Consider the following 6,000-nt stretch of genomic DNA (forward strand, 5'->3'; position numbering starts at 1 on the left):
TATTGTCCATGCGGGAGAAGGCTCCTCGGAAAGAAATCGGAGTGCCTCCCAGATTGCAACAAGTTCGGCTGCAGTTGATGTTGACCTATGTTCAACATCAACTGTAGCATCAACATCAACTTGAAACCGCTGAGGGACGATCATATGCGGAATGATCAAAGCTGTAGTGGTGGCGTATGGTGTGACAAACAAATTGGTAAACACGGGCACAGTACCAACGTACTCTGCATAAATGTGAAACATGGTAAGTAGCTTGAGTCAAAAGGATGGAACAGATGGCTTCTTTGTAATTCCAGGGATCTGCAGCGTAAGGAAAGGTTTAGGCAGGACCCACGATGGTATTCTCGGAGTATAGGCAGGATAAAACCTTGGCCGCAGAATACTTTGATGGCGCGATAATTATAGTGCTTGAAAAGCTGCAACCTGGGTGGGTGGCAGGGAGCGATGACAGAGGTTGGTGTCTGTCAGCTCAACACGCGAAGGTACATTCTATGAGGCTCGCAGAGCAAGTATACAGCAATAGGACAAGCACGAGCTTCCGCTATTGTTCCTTTGGTTGACGTGCATCGTGAGAGGCCCAAACATGTGCGCAATGCTTGAGCTTGAATGCTCTCCAGCATGCGCACACAGCTAAGTCCCACCCTTGAGAGCCACCGGCATGCTGCACCGTATACACCCTACGGATAGTGCTTGGTACAACTGGAGTAATGGTAACTCCAAGGGACCCCATCTTGTTCCTGCAGCGACGCGAAGGACATGAAAGAAACTGCTCAGTTTTGACTTCCCTGCGGTGACGTGTCTTGACCAACATGATCCCCGCTCTATGACTAAGCCAAGGAATCTGTGGTGTGTAACCGTAGGTATCGCTACTCCGTTAAAGATTATCGGATACCTGGTCATTTGTTTTCGCGTGAATGTAATCACGGAACATTTTCCTGTTGAGAGTTGGAGGCCTTGACGCCTCAGATACTTAACTGTGATGGTCACAGCACGTTGAAGCCTAGAACGCATTTGGGGACGGGTGGCTCCAGATGTCCATATGCATATGTCGTCCGCATATGCGCTAATCTTCACCGTACCAGGAAGTTCGGATGCAAGGCCAATCAATGCAACATTGAAAAGAGTTGGACTGAGAACTCCCCCTTGTGGAGCACCTCGATGTATATGGTACTATCCGGTGTCGCCATCACTTGTCGACATATACACCGTGCGGCCACTGAGGTAGCTAACAGTCCATGCATATAGCCGGCCACCGACGTCTAAATCTTCCAATGCATCAAGGATTGCATAATGGAGTACATTGTCGTATGCAGCCTTAATATATAGAGAAACAGCTCCAACTAACCGACGGCGACTTCTTTCCTGTTCAACAGTGGAGGCCAAGTCGATAACACCGTCAATGGAAGAACGGCCTCTTCTAAATCCGTGCATAAAATCCGGAAAGCAATTATTTCTCTCTAGAAACCATTCCAGCCTTGACAAGACCATTCTTTCCATTGCTTTGCCGACATAACTGGCTAAGGCGATCGGTCTGTAGGAGGAAAGCTCGTTAGGGCACTTCCCCGGTTTAAGCAGCGCTGCAACGCGACTGCATTTCCAACAATCTGGAACATTTCCTGTCTCTAACGTGGTATTATAATAAGATAGAAGAAGACGTCGTGATTCGGTGCCAAGATGGCAGAGTGTAGCGTATGTGATTCCGTCTGGTCCTGGTGCCAATGAGCGTCGAGAAACCGAACACATTTCTCAAACTTTGCAGCTACCCTTTTAGAACATCTGAATATGTCTCGTTTTGTCTCCCAAACAATGGCGCATACCAACTATGGGGGATTGCCCATGAAGCAGGCGGTTTCCCGCATCTTTAGAATTAAAGCCAAACTAGATTTGAATAGTGATCCTTCAATAATCGTAAACTTCTTTCTTTGTCGTTGACAACTTTTCACATCCCACAGATTTTTTTTTTGTACCAAGGCAATCGGAGAGTCCAAGCGCTAACATTCGCGACGTAATTCCTTCATGTGACCCAAATTAGAATATAAAAATTGAATTTGATGACGTTTTCTTCCAAAACGCCGTTTCATTCAGCTAGCTTTTTAAATACCCGGTTACAAGAATACCTTGCGCACGTACAAAAAAAAAAAAGCCACAGACGCCTCTGTGAACGACGAGAAGGCGGGCCTAAGCTGGTCTCGATTTCGCTTGGCTGGCCATTCTCTTTGACATTGCCACATTTCACTCCCGTCTTTGAAGCTGGGTCCTTGGAAATAATCTAGCGCTACAGAAAGTCTCATCGGATGCAATCGTTCTGTTTATTATCAGATTCCCTCTCCGTCTGTAGTTTGCTTACGGGTTCAACCAATTCACCAGCCATAAAAATGTTCCTAACATTAGTTCCGCCACAGCTGAATCTTGTCAAACTATAATGGCTGGCAGGTCACTGTGGATTACATTGAAATGAAATGACCAATTCAATAGACGGAGTATCCCTGATTGGACGGATAATATCGTTTCGCCCAGTACTGACACACATAGCAGCGATTAGATATCCAATCTTTTCTTTTCGTTCTGATTTCATTGAAACAATAACAACGTACAAAACATTTCAGCACCGAAAACTTCCATGGAAAATTTGTTGGTGTCCATCAAGAAAACCAGAAGTAGTGATCACCAGAATACGCTGCCGTGCACCTCTCCCACTCCTCATAAGAGCTGCGCTTGTTATATCGCCCCTCTCTCAATACTGCCAAGAAATGGAAACCATAGAACGCTACCTTTTAATACGTCCTGGTCACTACATATACCTAAGAAAAGACATATTGAAATCACCCTTTGTAAACTAGGGGTAAACTTTACATAAGAAATAGTACTGACTATCTCTGTCTCAGTACTGGGTTTTAGCCACAGCGATGTCTTTGATTCTGTTTGTGGTTTCATTCATCAACAAAATGAATCAAGTTTTAAATTTCTGGTTTTAATATTTATCATAGAGCTAATTTGGGGCTAAATCCTGGCATTACTCTTAAAATTGTTCTGTTCAGGAAAATTGTTTATCTCTCTTGTTTGATTTCTGAATTGCACATTACTTGTAGTTTCTTGAAATATTACATAAAGGTTCAGTTACCCAATTCTTGGCTAATCCCCTAGGAGGGGGGGCGGTATGAGCCATATTATAGGGTCATCATCACCTTAATGAGAGGAAGAAAACGAATCATCATGAGGTGCCAGACTGCTGATCTTCTTCGTGTGGGTTCCTTGCTTTTGGCGAGAACTTCAAGCCCTCAGTGAGTGTGATTTAATTATTTTGATTCTCGCTTCCGCTAAGCGTAACGTAGAGTCTGAGCCTGACCGTAATCATTGTTTATTAACAGGTGGTGAAGCACTCAGCCAACGACATATAGATACAGCTAAACTCTTGCTAAGCTGGAAACAACAAATTTGCACGATAGCTAGCTATTCCAACAGCGTGTGTAGTGCAACAATCTGAGGCATTACTTTGTAAGGAATGCATCGTGGCAGCGATGAATGTAAAGCCCTAGACAAAACAATTTGACACAAATATGCACCCCGTTACGTTTGTCTTTACGTTTTTCTCGTGAACGCAATAATTATAGAATACGCGACTGGCTGCGTATTCGTCGCCCAAGCTCTCCACTCCTTTTTTTCTTTGTGTTGCCAAGCGTTTACAGTTAGCTTTAACGAGAAACGTTCTCTGGAGCCTTTCAGCGAAGCGTTCATTTGACCTTTTAAACAGGTGAACAATTTTTAACGTTCCCGTAAACTACTTGAGCGGCGTGAATGCAATTTCATCTATATGTTATTATCTATCGGGCATATCAATTTAAATATGTTGTCCGGCGTAGACCTCCGTAGCGCTACTCTGTCATATTGAACCTAATATTACTGGCAAGCGTTCCATATTTGACCTTCGAATTGTGCATTTTAATTTATGAGTAACTAGCCGTTTTGCACATCTTCGCTATCACTGTAATGGCCAAATGAACACATTTATATTGTAACTTTGAATGCTGACTAACTGTCCGTTTCGCGTAAATGTTTCCTTTGTCTACTACGGCTAAGTGCAGACATCTTCACTGCCGTGCAAAAAGCCGAGAAAACGTTGCAAATGCTAACTGCGAGAAAACAGTGAAATGCAATGAAATTGAAATACAGGTTGTGTTACTTCTTCTTTCACCATTGTTCTAAATATTGATGTATAATGCTTGGAAATACGATCGGTTTGTCCGTACGTTTGTCCGCGATGTTCAACCTGATAACAATTCCGAAAAAAATTAAGACCCATTCCCCTCTGTGAAGGGGCATGACCAATGGAGCTGCATCTATGCATAAATAAAATAAAATAAAATAAAACAACAAAACAATTTGACACAAATATGCACCCCGTTACGTTTGTCTTTACGTTTTTCTCGTGAACGCAATAATTATAGAGTTATTGTCCCTTCGACAAACAGCCATGGGCTCCGCGACGTCTCTGGAGATCCTCTTAGCGAACGATAGGTCTCTGCCGGACCAATAACGCGTTGTGGCGACATTGGTCTTGCTGTAACACTGATGGCCGAACCTTTCCAAGAGAAACATCAAGAGCCACTTTCTGTCGGGACGACACACATGGACGTTAATGTCACCCGCAGTGACGAAGGGATGCACCGGATGGATCCACCCAAATGTGTCGGTCATAAAGTTTTGAAGTTCGCTCTTCGACATTCCGGGAAAAATGTATGCGGTGGCAACAACGATTCCGTCCCCAGTATGCACGGCGCACGCGTTCACACATTCCGGACAAGTCGCTCGCCCGTCGTCGGTAAGGCATAAGGCGCAAAGGCCGCACTGTCATTGTTTTCGTAGAACGCAACGCAGTAAATCATCATCTATCAGCCAACATCGTTTTTGACCACATCTGGCCTGCAACGCAGCTCGGACAATACGCTGATGCGATTTTGCCTTATGTTTAAGCTATTTTAGCTGAATAGACGCCGCCATCATTTCTGCCTGCACACATCACGACACGCTGGAAACTATCCCAAGAGAGCTCCGATGTATAAGCTTTAGCCACTTAATTTGGTGACGTTGTAGCAGAGATCTCGGTAGTTTGTTATTTTCGATAGCTTTGGTTGGCACTTTCCCCCGTTTTCTTTACTGAACGCTCTCCACCGATAGCATGTGCTCTCAAAGGACCGAGTTGCAAGGTCACCTTCATCGCCGAACGACAACACTCCCAGAACCACATGCTGCTGTGCAGTAGATGTGTGGTGGCTGCTATTGTTTAAATTTCGTGAGTGATGGTTTCGTGGTGCTGCGCTTCTCTGGCGCCAAGGCTGACGTTTAACGTGCACGTTCGTGGCAGAAGTAAGCTGCGCGTCTCTTGTCAAGATGCTTCAATTCCTGTGGCGGCCTCGCCATGCTTATGCTTACACCTACTCCCACAGTGTGTCAGGTATGGATGCTTTCAAAGCAAACGAGTTAAGGAAAGTGCGCGTGCTCAGCTGTTATTTGCCGTGCCATCGTCGTCGGGCGGATCGTCATTCCATTGTCGTCGCCACACTGTTCAAATTCTGTTAATAGTGCCGTCTTGGTCATACTGGTGGTCGTAGTCACACCACCATTATTATATGTCGTCGTCATTCTATTGTCATCGCAACATCCTCATCGCATCCCACCCGCAAAATAATCACACTTTCGTGCCGTCTAGCAAAATCAAAGATCTCGACGACATTTTCAGCCGCCCATCAACAAACACTGGTACTAACATCAGCAGTAACTATGAGATTTATTCATTGGCTGTTGATTTCTTTTCTGTGGTCCGCTAAGCCAATCGATAACTTTTAAAATGTGCTTTTAATTGTTTATTCAGTGATTTTTGTACATCCCTGCGCTGGCCTTCTTCAGAATGGTAGCTTGTGCAACGGTAATTTCTGTCGGCCATAAATGCATCCCGTTATTTATGATGTCGCGAAATATCAGAATTCTAATGGAGTCCCTGGC

Source organism: Dermacentor variabilis, chromosome 7 (assembly GCF_050947875.1).
Source record: "Dermacentor variabilis isolate Ectoservices chromosome 7, ASM5094787v1, whole genome shotgun sequence".
Lineage (NCBI taxonomy): Eukaryota > Metazoa > Arthropoda > Arachnida > Ixodida > Ixodidae > Dermacentor > Dermacentor variabilis.